This window comes from Euprymna scolopes, chromosome 19 (assembly GCF_053919585.1).
Source record: "Euprymna scolopes isolate OS-2025 chromosome 19, ASM5391958v1, whole genome shotgun sequence".
Lineage (NCBI taxonomy): Eukaryota > Metazoa > Mollusca > Cephalopoda > Sepiida > Sepiolidae > Euprymna > Euprymna scolopes.
In genome coordinates this window covers 130,336,866-130,363,492 of record NC_136500.1, presented here as the reverse complement: position 1 = coordinate 130,363,492, position 26,627 = coordinate 130,336,866, and the positions used below count along the sequence as shown (strand labels likewise).

Sequence of the window (26,627 nt, the reverse complement as noted above, 5' to 3'; positions counted from 1 at the left end):
AAACACGCTTTAACTTTATTCTTGTTGCGGGTTTCGTGAATACATCAGCGATATTTTGTTTTGATGATATGTAATTCAAAATAATGGATTCCTTTTTCGCCTCGTTTTTTTATGAAATGGTATTTTATATCTATATGCTTAGATCTTTGGTTGATTATCATGTTTTATGCTAAGACTATATTGGCTTGATTATCACAATTAATTACTACGGGGCTTTTAGTTTATTCTGACTCTAAAATACTCTTTAGGATATTTTTAAGGTAGAGTGCTTCCTGGGTTGTGTGTGTGTGATCGCGATAAATTCTGCTTCACACGTAGAGAGAGAGATCTAATCTGTTGCTTTTTAGATTTCCATGAAATAATAGGCCCATTTTCTGAGTCTGAAACAATATCCAGATATACTTTTTCGATCTTCGTCGTTTCCCCAATCTGAATCTGAAAACCCTTCTAATTTTAGGGGATTTCTTGATTTTCTAAATACTAATTTCTGTTCTTTAGTTCCTTTTAAATAACGCAGGACTTGCTTAGCTCTGTTTAAATCCTTCATTGTCGGTCGTGATAATTTTTGTGACAGTTTTGTTACTGTATAGCATATGTCGGGTCTGGTCGCAGTCATTAAATATACAAGACTACCTATAATTTCGCGGTATTGTTTATCATTTATTATTTCAGATTCTGTGTGTATATTTTTATTAATATCATTTTCGACTGGTGTAGAGCGTTTCTTGCTCTCTCCCATTCCAAATTTTAATAGTATTTTGTCGATGTATCTCAATTGATTCATCGTAACAAGTCCTTTGCTTTGAGTAAATTCAATCCCCAAAACCCAGATTTTGCCAAGATCGGTCATTTGGAATCTTTTACTTAATGTTGACACATGTTAAGAACAAATTATGTCACAGTTTGATGCGATTAAAATATCATCGACCCACAAAAACAAAATCAGTAGTTTATCGTCTTTGTGTTGGGTATATAAACAGGAGTCTACAGCGCATTGTCTAAATTGTTGTTTAATAATATATTCATGAAATACTGTATTCCAACACTGAGCATCCTGCTTTAGACCATACAATGACTTGTTAAGTCGACACACGCTATTTTTATTTTTCATTATAAATCCCTCTGAAGGGGTAATATAAATTTCACAGTCTATTGAGACATTCAAATAAGCATTTTTTACGTCAATTTGATGGATGTTTAGGTTATATTGCGATGCGATTTGCAGTAAAATTCTGATTGTCGTTAGGTTTGTGGTCGGTAAAAACTTAGAAAAATATTCTGTACCGTAAATCTGAGAGTACCCTTTAGCAACAAATCTAGGTTTGTACTGTTCTACGCCTGATGCTGTAGTCTTTTTTGTAAAGACTAAAACATGTAAATCAACTTCTTTCTTTCAAGGTTATCTAGAGTATTTATGCAACTTTTAAAAACTTTGTTTTACAAATAAAATAAATTTACATCGTATTTTGATGTTATTATCATTTTAGTGATAATTTAAAAACAATAAATATTTATCATTAGTACCAATAATAAAAAAATTAAATAAAAATTTTAAACAATCGGTTTTGGAATTAGAGACACATTTCTCCGATTCCGATACCTTTTTTGGAGGTACCAATTTTTTTACAACCTTTTCAGTATAAAATTTCCAATTTTTTGTTAGCTTTTATTTATTTTGTATTTTCTATTTTTATCCTCACAAAATTCCGCCCCCTGGTATGTGCCGTTCGTAAAATAGGGACACATTTTTCCGATTCCGATATCTCCAAACGTTCCGATTTTTTACAACCAATTTGGTATAAAATTTCAAATTTTTTGTTAGCTTTTATTTATTTTTTTTCTATTTTCTATTTTAACCTCTCAAAATGCCGCCCCTATGAGCCGCTCGTAAAATAGGGACACATTTTTTCGTTCCAATACCTCCAAAAGTTCCATTTTTACAACTGTCGGAATTTTATCTTGTTTCCAGATAAATTTGACGCTAAAGTAACTAACCTGAAAAAAAAAATGACAGCATGGAATAAAAACGGGGGGGGGCGTAAAGAATAAAATATAAAGGTCTTGCTTTGAAAGGAAGAAAAGACTTTATTCACAATAAAATTGGTTGCAAATTTTTCCCTTTGCAGGCATTAAATTTAAAAATCGCCAAGGTAACATATAATGAAAAAAATAACATTGGTTCTCATAATGAAGATGTCGTATCCAAGAACGAATACAATAATAAGATTCAAAATAGTAGTGTCTAATCACACTCTCTTATGTAGTAAATTTTAGGAGCGTACTCACAAATTGAAAGCCAGTTAGGCACGGGCCTTATTCTGTTTCTTTTTCTTTTCTCGTTTAAAGTCCTTTTAGAGTTTTCTGTCCTTCATTTGCGTGCAAACCGTAAACATGCAGATGGATTTCAGAAGTATGGCCGCGTCGCATATCCAGGTATTCTTCTTTGTAGGAAGTTCCAAAATTCCTTGTCGCGTAAAATAAGGTATTTTCTTTTTAAATAATTAAACTCCTTCAAATTATGTGCAAAACCGTAGTCGTGTAGATAGTTTTCAGAAGTATGCCTCGTCGCATACCCGGTGTGTTCTTGCCGGGTTTTCTTCTTTGAAGGAGGCTCGTCAAATTTCCAATTTCAGCATCGGGCAATGAAACAAACGTCCAATCTCCACGTCGGCGGAATTTCAAAAAAGGCCGAAATCCACGCTGAGCTCGTGACGTCATCATGGAGCTAGCATTTCCCTTTTCTTCCAATTAACGGGAGTTTCATACAAACCCAAAATGTACGAACCTAAGAACCAAAAAGATACAAAATACAAAAAATCAAATACAAGAACCAGATAAAAATAATAAATGTAAACAGGGAGGGATGCACCATTATTGGTACAAAACAAATTTCAACACAACCTTTTCGGTATAAAATTTAAGAAATTTTGTTAGTTTTTATTTATTTTTTTCTATCTTTTATATTTACCCTCTCAAAATATCTGACATGAGCCGTTCATAAAATAGGGACACATTTTTCTGATTCCGAGACCTCCAAAAGTTCCAATTTTTTACAACCTTTTTGATAAATAAATTCCGATTTTTTGTTAGCTTTTATTTATTTTTTTCTATTTTTATTCTCTCATGTCTGAAAATGCCGCCCCCCCTGACATGAGCCGCTCATAAAATAGGGACACATTTTTCTGATTTCGATATTTCTAAAAGTCCCAATGTTTTACAACCTTTTCAGTATATCATTTAAGATTTTTTGTTAGCTTTCATTTATTTATTTATTTTTACCCTCTCAAAATGCCTGGCACATGCCACCCGGGGTAGACCCCCCTCCCTGCCCTACCCTTGCTACGCCACTGGTCAGAACCCTACAAAAAATTATTGAAGAAATATATGTTTACGAAATTATAAAACTTATTGAAATCCAAATAACAAATGAAATTATTGAAACTTAAATCACAAAATGTCAAACATCATTTAAGAAAACGTATCCAATACATCATAAAAGCGAAGAAATTGATTCACAACTTCAAGTAAGAAAATCAGGAAGTTACTTACTATAATCAGCAGAACAACAAAAGCAAACAAAATATTTAAGCGCTTTCTTGGCAGAATTCTGCTGTTACTTGATTGAGTCCTTCACAGTCGATGCTTGTAATATTATGGTTTCTTTTATTTAATATTGTTTGTATCCACTTGAATGAAAATGTGGTTTAAAAATTAGTTAGATAGAACCTTTCTTTTTAATACTATATTTCTGTTTTATGAAATTTGAATATACCTCGTGTAAATTGTTATAATTCAAGGTATTTATTTGCTTCCCCACCAAAGCAAATTAGGCACAAGGCCGTTTTTAATGTGGGCTAAAAACCAGCTCCCCTAAAAGTAGGCAAAAAGGGGGCACTCTGGTTACCAAAAATAATAATTGTCCCAGTATAGAGGGTTTCCCCTCCATTGACTGGTACAAATTATCTTAAATGCAGCACCTGCAGAACAGATACTACACTTTAATCCCGGCCCGAAGGCCCCCTTAGCTCTAATAAATATTGTCATTATCCTCCTTGGCCAGAAGTAGCTGTTCCGCCATAATAACTCGATTAAACTTCTTTGCCTTAATCAACTCTATTTCAGTGGCGATCTATGAAATAAATAAGCGATGCTGGGACTATAACAGTACAATAAAAGTTCTAGACACTGCCTACATTAAGCGGCAAATGTTGTATAATGAGATGAGACAATGAAATGGAGTTTCATTTTATATTAATAAACAACTTTATTTGTAATTTTTGTTAGTGTATGTTCTCGTATTATAGTAAGTTCATTCATGAAATACATCTTCATTGAGCTTATTATTTGTAACAATTTTGACTATTTTTACTCTGAATAAAATATATATAATTTGTCTCTCAGTCCTCGTTTAGAATGAGTAATTTTTCTGACAAAGGGAGAAGAAAAAGCTGTATTCTAGGTCGGCAGTATTTTTGTGTGAGCAGTCACCTGAGATGTCAGAAATGTTCTGTTTCTATTTCTATCCTTGTAATCATATCACTAATAAGGGTGGTGGAGGTAAACGTTTTACTGGGCTGACGTTATCCACCTGATAGTCAGGTACCCGAATGTTGGACTAACCACTAAGGATGCCATCCTATCAGCAGGTGAAAAGTACTGGGGCTGCTGTATTGACATTTGATGAATGAATTCTAGACCATGCAGTAGCTTCTGGTGGGACTTCTCGATATCATATTATTGGGTAACTTTTGCAACTTTACCTTATCATGGTTGACAAACAAAATATTCGTTCACTTCTTTTTCTTTCTGCTACTCAACCACAACAATCGGTTTTTGTTGAAGACTGATCTAAAGCAAATTCTAGACTAATAACAGTTGATAAGGAATTTGAAGTAGAAACAGATGCAAGTAATTACTGCATTGCTGCTACACTAAACCAATAAGGCCGACCTGTTGCATTCTTTTCATGGATGCTAAACCACCATGCTGTTGAAAAGGAAGCTGCTGCTATTGTCGAAACTCTCCGAAAGTGGCAGCACTTTCTATTTGGAAGACATTTCAGTCATTACGGACCAAAAGAGCATGAGTTTCATTTTTGAAAATAGCAAGAAATCCCAATTCCAAACTGATATGTCGTTGGTGGATTGAACTGTCACAGTTCAAATTCAGAAACATCAACCATCCAGGAACGGAAAATGCAGCTGCTGACACATTCTTTTGCATCTCTGCTCTAAACCACACTCTACAAGACCTTTGCGATTTACATGTTACACGGCTCACACACTTCATCAGAACAAGGAACATCACATACTCTTTGGAACATGTTAAAAACTTGCTCCTCCTGCCAGTATCTGAAGATTAAATTTGCCAGTTATAACAAAGGAACACTCGTACAGGCTGTACAAATTTTTTAGCGATTAAACATTGACTTAAAAGGCCCCCTACATACTTCTTAGCTGAATAACAAATACTCACCATAATTGAAGAGTATTCTCGCTTTCCTTTTGCCTTTCCCTGTAAAGACATGACAAACAAAACCATTACCAATGTCTAAACCTACTATTTTTAATTTTTGGTATGCCTAATATGATACTGAGAGGACTGCCGACTTCCCTTTTGGAGAAACTAGAGACTACTTACGTGGGAAAGGTATTGCTACCTCAAGAACTAGTAGATATCACAAGAAGGTAATGAGCAGGTTGAGAAACTCAATGGAACCTTTTTGAAGGCCATATGACAAACTACTCAATATATAGCCGTAAATCCTCGTCTGGTACTTCAATTCCGTCTTGGACAAAACTAGGCCCAATATATGTCAGGAATCATGCTAAGACTAGTAAACTCGACTCTCCTTATTAGACATCAATCCCTACTATGCTCATGTGAAACTACCTTCTGGTTATGAAACTACTGTTAACGTGCAAGACCTAGCTCCCAACTCCTGTAATGAAGAAAACCTTCACACTGAAAGTAATCCTGCAAGTCATACGGCCTCTAAAGGGCCACCTACTGATGCAAACATGGCCAATATGGAGGAAAAGAATCCTTTGCCGATCCTGAAGAAATCAATGCCTTCCAAGAAGGTGTCGTCCAGAATGCGATGATTCCCAAGTAAAAATATAATATATAAGAACTTATATATAAATATAATAATATAAGAACTTTGTAACCTAATGCTGGCCAGACTAATTTAATTATCCTTTTTATAACTCGATACTTAATAATCATTGGAGTGGAAAATGTTATAATTAAAATTACCTTTAGTTCCTTAGCTAGAAATGGTGATTATTACGTTGGAGAACTTTGATCCATGCATTTCCTTTTCACCATAGAGTTGACCTAGTAATTGATTCTCCTTCCCATGATTTCTCATCGAAATGTCTGGTTTTGTCGGCAGGCATCTCCTAGCTATCTTCCTGCTCGTCTCGTTCTAACTATTGCCTGCTAATCAAAACGAGCGGTTGACATATATGTTCTCCACCCTGTGTCAGAGAACTCCTGTCCTTTAATTTAGACTGAATATGTTGACTTAAAGTTTAGTGAACAATTTTCCTTTCATAATCTTCACGGTTGGATATGTAAATATAACAAAAGCAGTTGTATTCCTTTATGTTAATATATATATTTATTTATTTTAATACATATTTCTCGATATTAAAATCTATATATATAAAAGGCAAATGTGCGCGCGCATTTTTTGTATGTCTTGAAAAGGCTTTTTTCGCCGACAGTCTTGGGGGGGGGGGTACTATCGCTTAGAAGCGTTAATATCTACAATTTGGGAAAACGCGTCGGCTCTAGCTTTATTTACGTCGACTTTTATGAGATTCGCGCTATTTCGCTCTGTCCCCTGTTTGTCCTGCTTTTTTGTATAAATACAGTGAAACTAAATTCAAACGGGTAATGTTCTCGGCTTTTGTGTCCAAAACGTCCAGAAAGCAATCAGCTTTTGATCAATGTGGAGTTTCTCTTTATATCAGACAATTGCTATTCGATTTGGGCAATCGGGAGCTGCTTCCCCCCCCCCCCTTCCACCACCATCTGAGGGAAGCGAAAACTAAAAATGCTGCCACGTCATAGTAACGATCCCGCGATGACCTCATTTAGCATCTTCCTGTCAATCAAACCTCTTCACTCGCTTTATAAAGGCTTAACTTAACTTCACTCGCTTTATAAAGCCTTAACTTAACACGCTAATCAATTACTCTCACTCATGGTCGAGACGGTTAAGTAGTTGGCTTTTGTTTCCACTTCCACGTTTAGGCTTCTGGATTCAATCCCGCCTCCCAATCAAAACTATATTTTTTTAATTTTACACCTTTAGACACCCGGACAACGTTTTCTTATTGCTTCGCTTATTCTTTAGTTTACCTCCCCCACCCCTATACACACAGGTTCAATCCGATAGGTTTATTTAGGCCATTCATTTTCCATTTTGGTTTTGGTTTTTCCGATTTTTTAACATCGTCTTCTTCATATTTAAGCAGGGCTATTACTTACCCCCCTCCCCAATACACATACCTACAAACACCCGGGCAACGCCGAGTACCTCCCTAGTAAATGAATAAATAAGAAGATTCGGGACAAGTACTCATTAGTTAACAAGTTTTTCGGGGTGGGGTTGAGAGTAGTTTTCCTTAAGAAGTTTAGTAAACAATAAATTTTTTAAAGACTTTTTTGTTGTATAAAGGATAATTTTCCCTTTCCAAAAATTCTATCAAGTTGCCAAGAAAATCCTTGTGTTTTTTTTACTTTTAAATTGAGATGAGTATATCTCAATTTAACATTTATTGTTTCTTTTGGTTGACGTTCAATTCAAGAGGCACGTATTTATAATTTTTTTTATCTTTCCAATCTTTCTTAAGTAGTTGAAAATTATGTACATTACGTCTAATTTCTGAACTTGAACAAGATCTGTGGGAAAAATGGCTTACCGTACAAACGTCCTCATGTCTGTCTGTCCTGTGAGTCGTACACGTCAAGAAAGAAAGAAAGGAAGAGTCCATCATGGCGGCCGTGACGTTTTGTAGTGAACGAAGTCTCGTGGGATCACGTGCACATGGCTTTTAAAAACAGGTTACTTGTGAGTGGAAAAGCAGGGAGAAATCATTTGACGTTTGAGAAGCGGCAAAATCAGTTGGGAGAATTTTTGTAAGCAGTGATTTTTGCCTGTTGATCGACTGCAAGATCAAATCAGAGAGACACACAAAGATTACTGCTCATAATGAGACTGACATAGCTATACTCCAATTGTTATAGACTATGCAATGTACAAATGTTGATGAAATCCACCAGAAACATCAATATGTGCGATATTTGTCGAGAGAAAATCCAAATCACATAACATTACAATGCTTTCATGTTGAATCAAATTATGACAAGAATAATTAATTTTATAAAATGTGTGCAAAGTATAAAATGTGTGAAAAGTATCTGTTCATGGTTTAATTATGTAGGGAAACGTGTGAGTTACCTAATTAGCACGTGTGCATAATTCAACGGGTCGGTCGTGGAATGAAATGAATGAAGAAGAAAGAAACAAAAATGGCTGCCTTATCTCTTTATATGCCTACAATGTAACCACCCGATATGCAAATGAGATGCTCCTGGTTGGAGATAAAAGAGGGTTGATTTTTTAGAGGGATGTTCATTTTGAAGTTGGATTTCGAAGAAATAAGTTGAATTAGCAGAAGTTCGTTGGGAGTTGAGAGAAGGTGTGTTATGTATACAGAAGTTTGGAAGTTGGAAGTTTGGAAAAAAGTGTTAACCTTACCCAGGAAATTATTGGTGTGACAGGCGGAAGAAATAACCCTCAAGTTATTGAATTATAAATTATTTATGATTAATGTTTCTCAATACTATCAATTATTAAGTTACTTATGTCAATATTTAAAACTTACTTCCCTTGGTTGACTGTATTGACGATAAGTTTCCAGACTTTTTGTACAGGCATTTAAAAGTGTCGATAATTCTTGATGTTATTGCTATACATCGTGTGAGAAGACTGACCAAGATGAGTTCAGATTCAAATGAAAAACTACATCAGGAGTTTGAAGACGCACTACTAAAGTCAGATTGTCACAACTGGTTAATTTTGAAAATGAAACATGGACGTGCGGACATTTCAGAAGAAAGATATGAAATAAAATTTTGTCTAGATCTTGTTCCCTGTAACTTTCGGTTATTCCCTAAGCTCTCATTATGAGACAATTGAGATGAAAGAACGTGTAAAGATGGTCGAGCAGATTAATTTATTGATCTTGTGACTGTAATGAAAGCTGGATCTACTGCTATGATCCAAAAATCAAGATACAGGTTTCACAAACACCAGGCAGAGCGAATCCACCCAGAAACCTATGATAACCCCTTTTTTTTGATAAGACAGGCATGGTCTACATGCATTGGGTTCCGACTTGACAGGCAGTCAACAAGAAATACTATGCTGAGGTTTTATATTAGTTCAGAAAAAGATTCCGTCGGAAGAGGCCAGCACTCTTCAATCAGGTCAGTGCAGTTTTCACCAGGAGAATGTACAAGTTCATAATTTTATGCTGGTCAAAGATTGTTTGACCAAGATGGCCATGGAAACAGTTCCTCGCCCTCCCAAAACCTTTATTCCTGCAACTTTTGGTTATTCATTAAGCACAAGAAAAACCCTAAAAGCTGTCGTTATGAGAACATCGAGGAGATAAAAGAGGCTGGGAAGAGTAATGCACCTCATACCTGTTCATCATATGATAATCAATGTTACTTATTTTAATGATCGTAGAAAAGGTTGGATAAAAAAGTGATTTTTTTGTTTTACACGTTAGTAACAATTGTTTAGTTACTTATTAAATAAAATTACTTTATTTGGTTGACTGTATTTGATGCCCTCTTTCCTCAGTAAATCAAGAGTTCATGAATGATAATGAAAAAAATCAACGGAAAATTATGTTGTTTTCAAATCTTCCCATGTCATATATTCATTTCTTTAGTTAGTTCGAATATATTAAGGGTCTCTCCGTCTGGGCTAACACTCAAACACGGAAACATAATGAAAAAATAATTATTTTACTTTGGTTAATTTTAAGAGATTAAGGAGCTCCGTCCTGGAGCTAACAATTGATTTCATTATGAGTTGAATTTTACGAATAGACGCTGTGCCCTTGATGGATGTTACTTATATTTCGTGGCTGCTTGCTTTTCCAAGCATTGTTTACAAGTATTTCTTAAGAATATTTTTATGGGGTTTGTTTCTCCTATCACAACTGGTATTATACTGATTTCTTTAAGAGACCATATCGTTATTAAATTATGTTTTACATCCTAATATTTTGTTATGTATTCTTATTCGTCTCTATTAGTCCTTTCAGTGCTATAGTCATTTGGGACTGACATTATTAATGAGAGCAGTACTTTAAGGCTTGTTTCACATTTCAATGTGTGGTTCAATGTCTTTTATGTATCTGCCCACCTGTATATCTTTGTCATAGAACATTGTAACTTTTCTGTTTGAAGTTATCGGTCATGTTTCCAGTTGTCTGACGATCTGTCAAGTTGCATTGTTTTATTTTGTTTAGTTCTGTGAAGCCATGTATGGTAGTTGAGGCGAGGTGGGTTCTGGTGTAATGTCTCGGGAGAAAATGCTGGGGTTGCTTGTAGAGCGAGCAGTTGTCTTTAACCATCATACAGAAGTCTCTGATCATGTTAGAAATCTGCTCCATAGAAAGGCATTATCCTTCATTAAGTTATACTTCCGAACGTGACTTCTCATATATTTCAGAGTCTAATTTTTCCAAACAAGAATATGCACAAACTTTACAAGAATGTGGCTTTCCCCAGTATGAGTTCTTATATATCTTACTAACTTTTTCAGTTATTCGCTTTTTTTTTGTATTTTACTTCAGTAAGTTTTAAGAGATCAAGGGGCTCCCTCCTGTAGCTAACACTCGATTCTGTTATGATTTAAATTTATATCCGAGGGCTCGTTTAAGAATAGATACTGTTCTATTTATGGCTGCTATCTGTATTTCGTTACAGCTTGGTTTCCAGGGAGCGCTTCTAAGTATTTATGAAGATTCTTTTTTATTAAGCCAGTTGCTCCTATCACAACCGGTATAATGTTTATTTTTCAGAGACCATGTCGTTTTTCCCAGTGTGAGTTCTCACATGTCTCATCAATGATGATTTTTGAGAACAAGAATATCCACAAATTTCACAAGAATATGGCTTTTCTCCAGTGTGAGTTTTCAGATGAGTCACTAACGTGGATTTAACAAAACAAGAATATCCACAAAGTTCACAAGAATGCGGCTTTTCCCCAGTGTGAGTTCTTATATGTCTCACTAACGATGATTTTTGAGAACAAGAATATCCACAAATTTCACAAGAATATGGCTTTTCCCCAGTGTGAGTTCTTAAGTGAGTCACTAAAGTGGATTTAACAGAACAAGAATATCCACAGACTTCACAAGAATGTGGCTTTTCCCCCGTGTGAGTTCTCACATGTTTCATTAACATTGATTTTTCAGAACAAGAATATCCACACACTTCACAGGAATGTGGGTTTTCGCCAGTGTGAGTTCTCGTATGTGCTACTAATGTAGATTTAGCAGAACAACTATATCCACACACTTCACAAAAATGTGGTTTTTCCCCAGTGTGAGTTCTAATATGTCTCACCAAATCTGATTTTCGAGAACAAGAATATCCACAAACTTCACATACATGTGGATATTCCCCAGTGTGAGTTCTCATATGTTTCACTAAATCTGATTTGCAAGAACAAGAATAGCCACAAACTTCACAAGAATGTGGCTTTTCCCCAGTGTGAATTCTCATATGTGTAACTAAGTCTGATTTCCGAGAACAACAATATTCACAAACTTCACAAGCATGTGGCTTTTCACCAGTGTGCGTTCGCATATGTGTCACTAATGATGATTTTTGAGAACAAGAATATCCACACACTTTACAAGAATATGGCTTTTCCCCAGTGTGAGTTCTCATATGTCTTACTAACTTTGATTTTTCAAAAAATGAATACCCACACGCTTTACAAGCATGTGGCTTTTCCTTGGTATGCGTTCTCATATGTCTCGCTAACAATAATTTTCTAGAACAAGAATATCCACACACTTCACAAGAATGTGGCTTTTCTAAAGTGTGGGTTCTTATATGTTTACGTAAATCTGATTTTTGAGAACAAGAATACTCCCATATTTCACAAGAATGTGGTTTTTCCCCAGTGTGGGTTCTCATATTTTACTCAATTTGATATTTCCATCCAATATCAACAAATGTCACAAGCGTGTAGTATTCCCCAGTGTGATTTCACGGCTATCTTATTTTTTTTAAAACAAAAATATCCACAAGAATGGGGCGTTTCCGCAATGTATGTTATCATGTTTTACTACTTTGATTGTTTTTGTAAAAGAATACCCACACACTTCACAAGCATGTGGATCTTCCTCACTGCGAGTTCATAATTTGATTTTTAGAACACTTATTAAGAATGTCACTTTTCTCTTATGTGAGTTCTCATATATGTCAGTAACCTTTAATTTTGAGAACAAGAATATCCATACATTTCACAAGCATTTTTAGTAGATTTAAAAGTCATATACTTTTCTTCAATTTGCGATTCGATCTGGAGTTACTTTTTATTTTAACATTAAATTCAAGATGTGTTGTTTTTGTCACTATTCCACAAAATTTGTTAAATAGTAGTGTCCACTATAAGAAGTCCTACGACAGATGTGGCTTTAGTCTCTCCAAAATGGGAATAACTGTTTATAGGACAACGTTTAAAAATGATACTCCATTGAAATTTCATAACAGGGATCAATCAGGAACATCTGCAAAAAATTGAAGAAATTCAATTTTTTTAGTATTTGCATTCACATATTTCTATTGGTGTCAACATTAATAGACTGAATTCACAAAATCCTGATTAATTTAATCTATATGAGACACATTCAAAAAGTAACCAAAAATTTTCTAACTTGATACAGAGTCAATGGATCTAGGTGTTGCTTTGGATATAATCTAGTTGTAATTATATCTAGCATTGCTTTTTTTTATTTTCATCATGAAAAGGCCTTCGGGACAAGATCAAAGTGTAGTATCTGTTCTTCGGATGCTGCACTTCTATTTCTTGTTCTCTTTCGGTGGAGGAGAAATCCTTCACGACTGAGACAATTTTTATTTCTGTACCTTTTCTCCATGCTAAAAAAACGACCCTGGTGTCTAACTCTGTCCCGTGGGGAGGCATAGTAAATAGGTACAATATTAGAATGTGTATATTTACATATATAATATTAGAATGTGTATATTTATATATATATATATATATATATACATACATGTATGTTAATGTAACAATGAAAGTAAATTACGATAACAATCAAAAACTATTTATTGCATAAACGTTTTTGTCTTCTTTAAGCACATACATATAATTGATATATGAATATGCAAAATTAGCAAAAATATTGTAACATTTTCTTAATATGTGCTTGCTAAGTGCCCAAAAGGGCATTAATTCAATTTGCAAGCGACAGTGAAATTCAATGCACATATTTTTTTTAACTTATACTTTTTTCCTCATTTTTGCAATACTATTTATCTATCTAAGGTTTGTTTGAGGAAATTAATCAATTCCTTGATATGATAATAAAAATTATTTGTAAGTACAGCTGTTTAACTTATCAGTGTGTTTATGTTTCACCTGTCTTTAAGTATCGGTACGAAAACAAATTTTAGTTTGTAAAATATATTATCAAATAACTTGAAAAAATGACAGACTTGTTAAAAAGGCGAGTGTTCTCAACATTACTAGAAAATTCCTTCTACCCGTCTACATAGCTCATATTATCATATGTATTGTTGCTATATATAAGCGTGCTACCATTGCTATCATCATCTTAGACAAGATAAAAAAAGGGTCTCCAATGTAATAGATCCTGCTACTATGTGTAATTTCTACTCCATGTTATTGCAACAATGTACCACCCCTGTGACTGTTTTACAAGTAATTTAATAGAAGGTGCTCTGCTGAACATATAGTAATTGTAGCCTGTGGACGTATATATTTCATTATAACCCGACAATCATCAAAAGCACATCCCTTCTTGCTGATGCTTCTATATGCTGGAAAACCTTTTACATTAATAGTTATCTCTCTCAGTGTGAAAGACTTTGAAATTGCCTGTTTCCTCCTTCTTAGATTGTAATAAAATGCAGTAGTTTAAATTAATGTTAACATGATAAGCTACACCTCTGTTAGTAATAGTCCTACTAGTAGTCCAGCGTTTGTATTACTATACACATAGATTCGAAAAAGTTGCCAAATAACAAATATATAAGAAATAAATGTTATCAAAGGCAAGATAAGTTACTTTTCTACCTAACTGGATAATTTTTAATGTTTTTATTTAATGTAACATGTTTAATCAGCTCGAAAAACATTCAATGTTTTCCAATGTATTTGAAAATTACAAATGGTGCCAGACCCTCTGTTGAACACAGTAAGTTTGGGAAAAGGAGTTAAAAATAAAAAAAAACTATACAAACTACTGTAAAAAAAACCAGTGAATATATGTCAGCTTATGTCATGGTAACATATATTGAGTTTCTAACAGTAATACAACCCTGTAGTCCCTTCATTCCAGGAAGTAATACATCTTATTTGGGGGGAAAAAGAGCAAAATTCGTCTTGAGTGTGTTATCTTTATATATTTGTTCACTCCTAATTTGTATAAATGTGTTTAACTTATCAGTGTGTCAAATGTTTGATATTTAAATTTTAGTAAGACTAAATAGTTAAATTACTATAAACAAACAATTATATGCTATCCTTGTAGTTTGCTTCGAAAATAGTAGCCCCTTACGTTGAAGTGGCATTGTGACTAGTTTGTAGTAAAAAACAGCATTTGTGACCATGGGGGTATAATTTATAATTGACAATACAACGAATACATGTAGATTTATACTGACATTGTCTTTGCCTGGAAAAAATACCTTTCTTAATTTTCCAATCCTTTCATTCAAAACTAATGGTTTTGTCAGAAAAAAAATCCTGTTTATCCCTAATTCAGATAAACGTTAAATTATTCTTATTAGAGTTTTAATATTTTATTATTAATGTTTTCTTTTCTATTATTTAAAGAATGAAATTGTTTCATATATTTCTCTAGTTGATTGTGATAATGTATTTCCTTTCATCAAGAGATTGTTGCGTTTTGTAGTGGAGTGTAATAATTGTGTCCTTTAATCAATGTATTTTTACAATCCACTTCAATCTAATTAATTTACGAGCCAGTAAAGTTGTTTATATGGAAGTTGCTACAGACAAGGTAGGAAACCACTTGATATAAGTATAAAAATGATCTATGCAATCGCAGCTGATAACTATTTACTATAGTCTGGAAAAGACAAAGGTAATAGGTAAAAAAATACAGTGAGAACAGAGTTCCACAAGCATATCGTGTTGAGAAAAAATGTTACTAGAATATGATATTATAATAGTATTATAATGAGGTACTTAGCAACGAGATTATGATGAACACTAGATTAACATGTTGTGGTGGGACCACCTTTAATGAATGACATTTAGGTTAAGAAATCCAACTACTTTTGTGGGATCACCCACCAGTTAGTTGATAGTCTATGTTTAAATCGGTATATGTACGAGGGGCGTGCAATAAGTAATGCCCCTGAACCACTTCACATAGTAGTAGAGCAACGAAACTTATTAGTCAAACACCTGTAAAACAGAAACCACCATTAGTTCAGAGCTGTAATTTGCCACATAACCCATAGAGATATAAATCATTGCACATGCAAAATGTCAGCCAAGTCAGACAACTGGGAGTGGGTCAAGGGCATTACTTATTGCACGCCCGTCGTACCTGTGATCTCACAAAACTAAAAGATTAACAAATAGTGACTAAAAAAGGTTGATTACATTATTCAACTTTTGTAGTGATCCTTGTTCAGATGGAAGATTAGGGTTAAGCCGATTAGATACATCAGTATTGTAATACCTAGTGTTACAACTGTTTATAAAGCATATACATGAACAATGTATGGAGACAGGTCTGATCGGCTGCTAACAATTTTGCATGTAGTTTTGCAGTGGTATGACATCATAATATTTTCAGTGGAATACATGTTGTTCAGAGGAAAAGAAAGTATTGTCGATAACTTGTATGTAAAAACTGTTGACTAAAATAGATAATTATTAAAGTACTTCTAATAAAGTATTTATGTATTAAATTCCGTATATCACATATTTACGTTGAGGAATGCACTAGGTTTGTTGGAGCACATTCCATGAAAGTACTCGTCAAACAAGCATAGGCTGCAAAATTGTGACGATGTGACAGTGGCTGGTGCTTGGTAGACAGTGTGTAACTGATTTTTAATTTTCTCATGATTACACACTGAATTTACTCAATCATTAAAAAAAAAACAAAAAAAACATTATTTTCACTTGATAAAAGTAATAAATGATTGTTTCCATGTTTTATGTGCTTTTAGAGTTTGCTTTAATTGAAATGGAACAAAACATCAAGACAAACAAAAAGATGGCATTAAAGATGCACTTACCTTGATTCAAATTCAGTTTCATTCATAGAAATGGTTGAAACATTGTACAAGGCTTTTCTTTGATTATTTTTTAGGAAAATCTTCGATTGTTTTCATGTGCTAAACATTCTCTGGATTTCTATGCTTAAGCTTCTTTCTTAGAACTGCACGCCTGTGGAACTCTCTTCCATTTACCTGCTTTCCAGCAGACTATGGCCGTCTTCAAGTCCAATGTGAATAAGTTCTTGATGAGCCGTTCCCCTTAAGTAATCCAATTTACCAAATTTACACTTCAAACAATTACTATGATATTGTCCTTTTGACCAATGTACACTCTTTAACCCTTATCCTCGAGTGGTCTCTCGGTATTGATAAGTGGTGATTCCCTTGTAAAAAAAAAATTAAAAACAATAAAAAAAATGTGTATGGTTGTTTTGAGGTGCTTTTCCATATTTAATTTATAAACAATCTACATTCATCCCAAATAAGCCACAATGAAACGTAAGGGGATAATATTTGTGAAGGGGACATACTAACAGTGATATCTTTGATTATATCACATTTAAATTTCTGCATGTCCATACAGCCAAGGAAACAGGGAACAGGAAAAAATTACAAAAGATTTTAAAATTATTTTTCTTTCCTTCATAGTTGAACCCCAATTACAGGGGATAGATAAAGACACAAATTATGCAGGTGATAAAGACAAAAATAACTACAAATTTTCGAAGTACTGATTTTAGAACCCATGCATTAATAATCCTAAGAAAACCCCTTTAGCAAAATAAAAAAATACCAGCACTGAAGAAATTATTAAAAAAAAATATATAAAAAATTTTACAGCAAAGAATCATTTTCCCATATAAATGAACACCTACTTGGGTAGTTAGGGGTCAACCAGACATGTAACCAGTCGCAGTTTAAAATTTTTGCAGCAATTCATGGGGAGATTTATATGTTCTTACATTCTTACATAAGAGTAGTGGTTGATGGACAAAAATCAGAGGCCTGCAGTATTAATGCTGGAGTCCCTCAAGGGTCAATCCTAAGCCCAACTCTCTTCCTGATCTACATCAATGACCTCCCTTAACACATACTTAAATCATTCATTGACATCTATGCTGACAACACACGACCATCTACGGCAACACATCAAAGGCTGTAAATGACGAAGTTCTCTCTGATTCTCTCTCCTCTGATCTCGAGCGCGTGGTTCAGTGGGGGAAGACGTTGCTGGTTAGCTTTAATGCATCTACAACCAAACTCCTATCCTTACACCATCAACGCTCTGTTCCCCGTCTGGCATCAATTGGGATGGATGGCTCTCATCTGGGAGAGGCCCCGTGTTTTCACAAGCTTCTTGGTTTGATCTTTACTCCTGATCTGAAATGGAACACGTACATCAAGTCTGTTGCCAAGGTCGCTGGAAAGATGGTGGGATCCTTCTACCGCTCCAGAAGATATCTCACTACTGTATACGTGTATTGTTAACTATTCTGTACTTTTACTTAACAATTTAATAAACAAATGATACTGTAAAAATATCGTTGATTGTTTTCTAAAATTTTAATATTCAACTTCATATTTAATTTTAAAAAGTGACATTCTTTTTATTTTATATTTTTATTGATTTTTGTTTTATATAAGAATGGGGTGAGTCATATTTTTTAATTTTAACTTTAAATTCAATGAGGGGACATTTGGTTTTACTCATACATTCTGTTTTGCGTTCTGGTTTAAATTTACCCCCCCCCCCATTAATAATAGTACTATTTAGAAACTTATTCTTAACATTGGAAAGGATGTCCTTCCTAACTATTTTGTATTTTTACCTAATAATTTGCTGAATACAAGGGGCATTTTTTGTGTCATAACTGATTTACTTTGAAGTCATTGATTGCTAACTGATCATGAAGTCGAGGCTCATTTTATATTAAATTTATATAGGAAAGTGATCTCCACTTTAAATTTTTAAATAGGTATTATTATTTTTTCATTCCTTCAGTGGATAGTTTTTAAAGCTGTTGAAATATAATAGCCAAAATAAAGTCATTTTTTTTTTTGTTGTAAGGAATTAAACTACACTGGGTTAGATTGTAAAGATTTGCAAATATGTTGTTTATTTTTTTTTTTACATAAAGTTACACTGCTCATTGGTGATGGCCAATAAATATGTGCTAATTTTATGTAAACTTTATAAAAGAGAGTGCTCCCCATTCTAAAATCTTAAATATTGGATTAAACAAACAAACAAAAATCCACCGGAATTCTCCAGCGATATAACAGATAAATGTAGACATAAAAAAATGTTGGTACTCATGCACTTATTGATCCATGCTGAAATAATCATGTTATTATTTAAAAAAACATTTTTAACATGAGGAGGGTAGGGTGTTTTGTACTTATTCTGTACTTTAAACTTACAATTGAATAAAAAAAACTGTAGGGAAACGTGCGACTTACCTAATTAGCACGTGTGCATAATTCAATGGGTCGGCCCGTAATGGATTACCGAGAATTGAATCAACATGTTGATGCTTTCACTGGAAATGCAGACGTGTGCGCTGCTAAACTAAGAGAGTGCCGTCAGAAAGCACATTTATAGCACACTGTGCCTACACGCTTATTACTACCTGGGAGAGAATCTACATTGCTTCCATGCGGTTCGACTGTTGCATGTTGAATGCTAGTTGCTACTGCAATTGGCTCCTGTTCCTTACAGATGTTTTGAGCTCGGGCTAATAACTCGTCTGTTGTCAATTCACCATATCAAGTGAGAGACCGTGTTTGGGTAAAACCCCCAAATGCTGGGTGCACTGTAAAATTTTGCAGAGGAAAAATAGACAAAATTATAAGTCCTAAGACCATGTTGATTAATGGTGTACCACGTCATGTAAAAGATATCCACCCCTGTTATACCTCTTCTGATTCTGAGGATAATGAGGAAGATCACATACAGTTCAGGGATGATCCTGATCGCCTATTGCCCCTACAGGTGAGCATAGAAACACTACCTACAGAACCAGATGAGGGAATGATGGAACATACTAGTGGCAATAGTGATGAGGACTGTTACGTGTATAAACAATACCCCCCCTTTAGGTGTAACTCTCCTAGTAGAAGTACACTTCCCCTACTTACCTCCCTTGGCCGGCATAACTCACCTTGGTGTGGTGTCTGTATTATAGCCATTATGGAGAATAAACTACGATATGAATCTTGTCCCTAGCATCCGTGTTTGTTGTCCATATTATATGCATGTCTACACACATAATATGGTGGCAGATTGTGGTAAAAACCGAAACACGTCTCCTAAACTATAAAAATAACTGCCGGTCGTCATAAAACTGAGTAAGCTATTTTTTTTATTTTTTATTTTTTTTGTCTTCTCTGCTATGTTCGACGTCTGTATGGACGGTGACGGTGTCTGGTCTGTTTACTGTTAACTTCTGGTGCTTACTAGCATCACTTTGTCACTGTGACTATTTATCTGTCCTGTTTACACTATCAAGATGTCTATTGATGACACGACGGCTACTACTACTACTGTCACTAATCTCTCTACTGATATGGCTGGTCTACATATGGGGGCTCCTGAAAGACTCGTATTCGGCGAGAATAAGGCTGATTCATGGAACTTGTTTTTCAAAAGATGGTCCACCTATGCGCTGCTAACCCGACTTGACCGAAAACCGAGAGAAATACAAGTGGCAGTGCTAGAAAACTGTTTAGGCGATGAAGCTATGAGGATATACCAGAGTATACAGTTCGACACCCCAGATGCAGACCGCACTGTACAAGATATACTACAGGCTTCAAATGAATATGCTGTAGGAATAACGAATGAAACTTACGAGAGGTTTGTTTTTCGTCAGAGGAAGCAGGAGGAAGGTGAAGCTTTTGATGTTTTCTATAACGACTTAAGACTCCTGTCACGAAGCTGTAATTTTTGCTTCAAATGCTATGAGTCGATGCTCAGATACCAGCTTGTGGAAGGCATCCGGAATCAAAACACAAAGCAGGACCTTCTAAAACTTTAAAACCTTACCCTGCAGAAAAGTGTAGACATTTGCAGGGCAGCTGAAAAGGCCTTTATACAAAGTCAAAATATGGGAACAGAGGATGCTACTGCCTGGATAATGAGGGTCAGTGAAACCAGTAAAACTTGGGAACCAGCTCAAAAGAAGAAATGCTCCTTCTGTGGTTACTTGCATGCAGCAAAGAGCAGCAGATGTCCAGCTTTTGGTAAACGATGTAACGCATGTATGGAGAAAGGCCATTTTGAGTCAAGGTGCCCCAACAAGTCCAGCAAAGCTATGGGACAATGGAGCAACACATCAAAGAATAAAAAGTACAGTAGGCCACGACCACATGTGCACCATGTCGACACTTCATCAGAGGATGATGAGGGAGAATATACCCACTGAGTGAATGCAGTGAAGTCAAATAAGAAGCATAGGAAAGATGCCAAGTGTCTCATGCTCCTCGACAACCAGGAAATTGTCTTCCAGATTGACACACGGGCAACCATCAACACACTTCCTGCAAAGTTTGCAAATGAATTAACACCATACAATGGGGTTCTGACAATGTGGAACAAATCTCTTTTAAAACCACTCGGAATATGTCACAAAAATGTTAAAAACCCTAAGACGAACAAAACATATTCAGTGGAGTTTGTCGTATTCAGAGACGAATACGACTGTCAACCCTTATTGGGCCTACCTACAAGTACGCATATGGGGCTGGTTGAAATAAAACAGCAGAATTTCCACCGTGTTGCAGCAGTTAACATGGACAATAGCTACGAGGAGGTGTTTGATGGAAAATTGGGGAAGCTACCAGGAGTTGCAACCCTATAACTTAAGCCAGATGCTATTCCAGCTGTGATGCCGAACAGGAGGACACCTGTGGCGGTACGACCAGAACTAAAGGAACTAGACAAACTGACAAAAATGGGAGTCATCGAGCCGGTACATAAGCCTACTCCATGGGTTAGCCAACTAGTCCTCACAAGGAAGAAGAATGGAGCCTTAAGAATATGCCTGGATCCGCATGAGCTCAACAAAGCACTCATGCGGGAACACTACATCATGCCTATCCTCGAGGATACCCTCCACGATATGAGGGATGCAAAGATATTCAGCAAGGCGGATATATCTTCAGGATATTGGCATGTCGAACTTGATGAAGCCTCCAGCAACTTGACCACATTCAAAACATGTTTTGGCTCATACTGTTGGCATCAACTACCTTTTGGTCTAAACTCGGCAGCCGAAATATTTCAAAGGAAGCTGGTAGAGCAATTCCAGGACATGAAAGGAGTCATTATCATTGCTGATGACCTGGTGGTTTATGGAACAAACCAGGAGGAACATGACAGACGACTTCACAGCCTTCTAAAAAAATGCCAGACAATAGGGATAAAATTAAACCCTGAAAAGTTAAAAATAGGCCTAGACGCTATTGTTTTCATGGGGCATTGCATAACGAAGGAAGGCATAATGGCTGACCCAGAAAAAATTAGGGCCATTACTGACATGCCAGAACCAGAAACTATTGGAGACCTACGTAGATTTCTTGGCATGGTAAACTATGTTGGGAAATTTATCCCCAACCTGATGACAATCTTAAAGCCCCTCCAAGACTTAACAAAAAAAGATGTCATGTGGACGTGGTCAGAGGCACAGCAATCGGCTTTCAGGACAGTCAAAGATATGATATGTAAAGCACCAGTGCTCTCTTACTATAACCCACTTAAAGAACTCACACTTGAGAATGATGCATGTGAGTATGGGTTGGGAGCAGCCCTGATCCAAGAAGGGCAACCAGTTGCCTATGCAAGCCATTCCCTATCGAACACCGAAGGAAGATACGCCCAAATTGAAAAAGAGATGCTTGCAGTGGTATATGGTCTGGAAAAATTTCACCATTACACGCATGGAAGGAAAGTGAATGTCCTCACTGACCATAAACCACTTGTGGCGATCTGCCAAAAGCCACTAGCGAAAGTACCTAAACGACTCCAAAACTTGCTGCTACAGGCTCAGCAGTATGATTTCTCTATCAGATACAAGCCAGGGAAAGAAATCCTATTAGCCGACACTCTCTCACGTGCGCCCATAGACTAACCAAAATCTGAAGAGCTTATGACTGTAAATAATTTGACGATGCATCCCATCAAAGACCGCAGACTTTCTGAGATCAGATTCAAGACACTGCAGTGCACTGGAGGATCCTATCATGAAGATATTAGCTGAGGTTATTGCGACAGGCTGGCCCAGTGACAAAAAACTGTTTCCCGACTCAGTAAAACTTTTTTTTGACTACAGGGACGAGTTGACAGCACAAGATGGACTAATACTAAGAGGACAAAGAATAGTCGTACCTCAATCTATGAGAGCGGAAATGAAACAAAAATGTCATGCGGGCCACCTAGGCATAAACTCTTGTCTCAGAAGAGCGAGAGAGCTATTGTTTTGGCCAGGTATGTCCGCTGAAATACGCCAATATGTTCAAGTCTGTGCCACATGTGCAACATATGCAGACCGTCAACCAGCGGATCCCCTCATAATCACAGAAGTACCAGAGAGACCCTGGCAACGAGTTGCTACCGACATTTTCTCATGGGGTGGAAATGAATATTTGGTCACGGTGGACCAGCATAGCAGTTTTTTTGAGGTGGACAAGTTGAATGGCTCAACGTCAGATGCAGTGATCAGTCGTCTTAGAGGCCATTTTGCTAGTTATGGTATACCAGACATCCTCCTTTCTGATAATGGACCCCAATTCTCATCTAGCATGTTTCGGAAGTTCGCAAAAGATTGGGTGTTTACTCACGAAACAATATCCCCAGAGAACAGTCAAGCAAATGGTGCTGCTGAGGCAGCTGTTAAAATTATGAAGCGTCTAATGCGAAAGTGCAAAGCTTCGGGAGAGGACCTATTACTTGGGCTACTAAACATGTGAAATATACCCACTGAAGGTTTCAATACTAGTCCAGCACAGAGACTGCTAGGCTGACGGACAAAGGCAACAGTACGGACCACCGAGCCCCTACTGAGGCCCAGCTACACTTACTCACATTATGAGGCACAAAAGAAAGAAGATAAGAAGCTGAGGTGGCAGGGCAAAGGCAGAGAACTGAGCCAACTTCATGTGGGCAGCAATGTCTCTAAGACCTCACGCAAGAGAGTGGGAGGAAGCCACGGTAAGAAAAAGGTTGACTGGTCGGTCGTACGAAGTTGAAAATGCAAGCGGACAACGATACCGCCGCAACCGTCGTTTCATACGCCAAACAATACAACCAAAACACTCTTTCCCCATACACCAACCAAGAGGCACCATCTACAACCACTCTGAGATAGAAAGACTCACCCCAGACAATGCAACAAATAGACAAAATGAGATGGAAACACCAGCAGATCAACAAGACCCAAACGAGAGACCAATATCACCAATACAGACAAGATCGGGCAGAGTCATAAGAAAGCCTGTCAGATATTGTGAATGATCTACCTGAATTTTGAAAAGGACACATTTTCTCTCTTCCCCTGTAAGGAGGGAGATGTTACGTGTATAAACAATACCCCCCCTTTAGGTGTAACTCTCCTAGTAGAGGTACACTTCCCCTACTTACCTCCCTTGGCCGGCATAACTCACCTTGGTGTGGGGTGTCTGTATTATAGCCATTATGGAGAATAAACTACGATATGAATCTTGTCCCTAGCATCCGTGTCTGTTGTCCTTATTATATGCATGTCTACACACATAACAAGGACGATGGACATGAGGAAGTAATACCACCAGTTCCTCATCAAAGTACCCGAGAAAGACGAATACTGCCCACCTGCCTTGATTGTGAAACACCGCCTATAGCATCACGAGAGGGAATGATGAAACATACTGAGGAAGATGGAACCGTTATTATTTACGTCCGGATCACTCTCTGCACTAATACCCTTTTTATTAATTATTAAATTGTTAGGTGTAAGTACAGAATAATTACAAAACACATTCCACTCCACATGTTTAGAATGGCTTTCTAAATAATAAAGTTATTATTTAAGCACGGTTCATTAATTGTACCAGTACCAAAACACAAAAGGTAAAATTGAATAATATGTTTTTGGACATTTTTTTTTTTTTAATCGGAGATTCATACTTTTCTTTTTTTCATGTTTGTTATAAAGCACTACAGAATCACTATATTTTATTGAATTGTAATAAAAATGAACTTATTTTCATTTCATAAGATTTTATTAAAAGTTATAAAATATATTTTTTAATGTAAAAAAGAAAAAGATACAAACTTACCTTTCTTTCTAGAAATTCAATACGAAAAAAAAATCAGGATGGATTCGCTTTTTTATTTTTTCAAATCATAAATGTTTTGTTTGTTAAGATTGCTTTAGTAAATTGATACAACTTTCGTTTTTTGTGTTCAATTCGTAAAAAATAAAATATATGAAAATATTAAAAAAAAAATTAAAATTAAAAAATGAAAAACACGATATAAACGTGAAATTATTCAAAGAAGAAAATCAACTGCTAAAGAACAATTAATTCAAGGTCATCTTAACACGGTGTAATCATTATTGCGTCCCGCGTGTGAAAATGTCCGGTCATTAGTTAAGTCAAAGTGTGTCAAATTGTTTTCCTATCGCATTTTAGATTATGATTTGTCAATTCTTCAATTGCGGGGGTTTCTTATTTAAATCTCTCTTTTTTTAATTTTATGTTTATTTTTATTTTTAGTAAACTTCTTTTTTTGTATGTCTAATTCATTAAAAAAAAAAAAAAAAACACACACGAAGCTATAAAATCACGTTTTATTTTTTGAAGACTGAACATTTCATGATTATTTGAATAAGTCGAACTACTGTTACCATCCAAAATGAGAACCGTAGTCCGAATAATCAAAATAATCCTCATAAAAAAAACGAATATTTCACATAAATCAACACAAATAAGAGGAAAGAATCGTGCAAACGGCGAATTCAATCAAATGACAAAAATAGATTTGAAACAAGAAAATAAACTGTAAACATATGATTACTTAATAAAATTTGCAAATTTTTGTCACTAAAACCGATTCGTTTAAACTTATGATAACCTTTCCTTAGTATTTCAGACTTAATTCGTAAATTAACTTCCCTGTTAAACATACAAATGGCACCCAACGAACGGTGATAAAACTGCAGTATCTGTTCCTAGCTTTTATGCTCATGTCAGCCATATTTCCATATTAAACATTTAATGGCTAAATTTTTCGCAGAAAACTTTTCGCAGAATCCTTAACTAATAAAAAACATTAACTTTTTCATTTGGAAGAGAAGTAACTAATTTCGAATAACTGAAATTTCCCAGATCTATATATTTTTTTTTTTTAGTGACTTGTGTGTAAAAAAAAAAAAAAGTGTTTGGATTGTTTTGAAATTAGTTTATTTGACTGTCGGGGGGGGGTTGTACACGTTTTCATAAAATGTCTATGAACATGGAAAGAGTACTCTAAAATGAAAGTGAAGTACCTGTTTCTGATTTATGTACTCATAGCAACCATGTTTCACATTATCATTATCGCGGCGATTTTAAGGCATGTTTGGTGCTTTGCTTTGCTTGTTGAAAGTTTTTATAGTTCAGCTGAGTTTAATGAGTTGCATCATCCTGTAATGTTGCTATCACAGGGACATAACTCCCAAAAGAGTTACTCGACCTTTAAATCACACACACACACACACACACACACACACACACATATTGTGGCTGCCGCCAGATCATCTTTTCTTGGGCTAGATGGGTTTTGGTATTCTGGCCCTTTAATGCTGAATATCAAAGCCTTAGCTAAATCCGTCATCATAAAATAAGCCCTTAAGATGAGGCTCGTAGCCTCGACACCGCCGCGTCGAATCTACTCAAACAGAGTAATTGGCGCGCTCTGTCCCAACTGTAGAACCCAGTTGCGCACCTGCGGATATATAAACATCGGGTAATCTCCAAAAAATACCGTTAGGGCTTACAACATGGCCGCCAGAAGAGTCAACAAAAAACTGCGA

At 35.7% G+C, this 26,627-nt stretch overlaps 1 long non-coding RNA gene across 1 annotated transcript; it reads right to left on the bottom strand.

Annotated features, from left to right (window-relative positions):
- Window positions 1-2,071: 2,071 nt before the first annotated feature.
- LOC145239971 (uncharacterized) lies at window positions 2,072-25,376 on the bottom strand. The gene is made up of 3 exons (XR_013862443.1): window positions 24,889-25,376; window positions 7,935-12,839; window positions 2,072-2,785 (listed from the first exon to the last, which is right to left on the bottom strand). It is a non-coding gene; the product is annotated as an uncharacterized LOC145239971 (long non-coding RNA).
- Window positions 25,377-26,627: the final 1,251 nt, after the last annotated feature.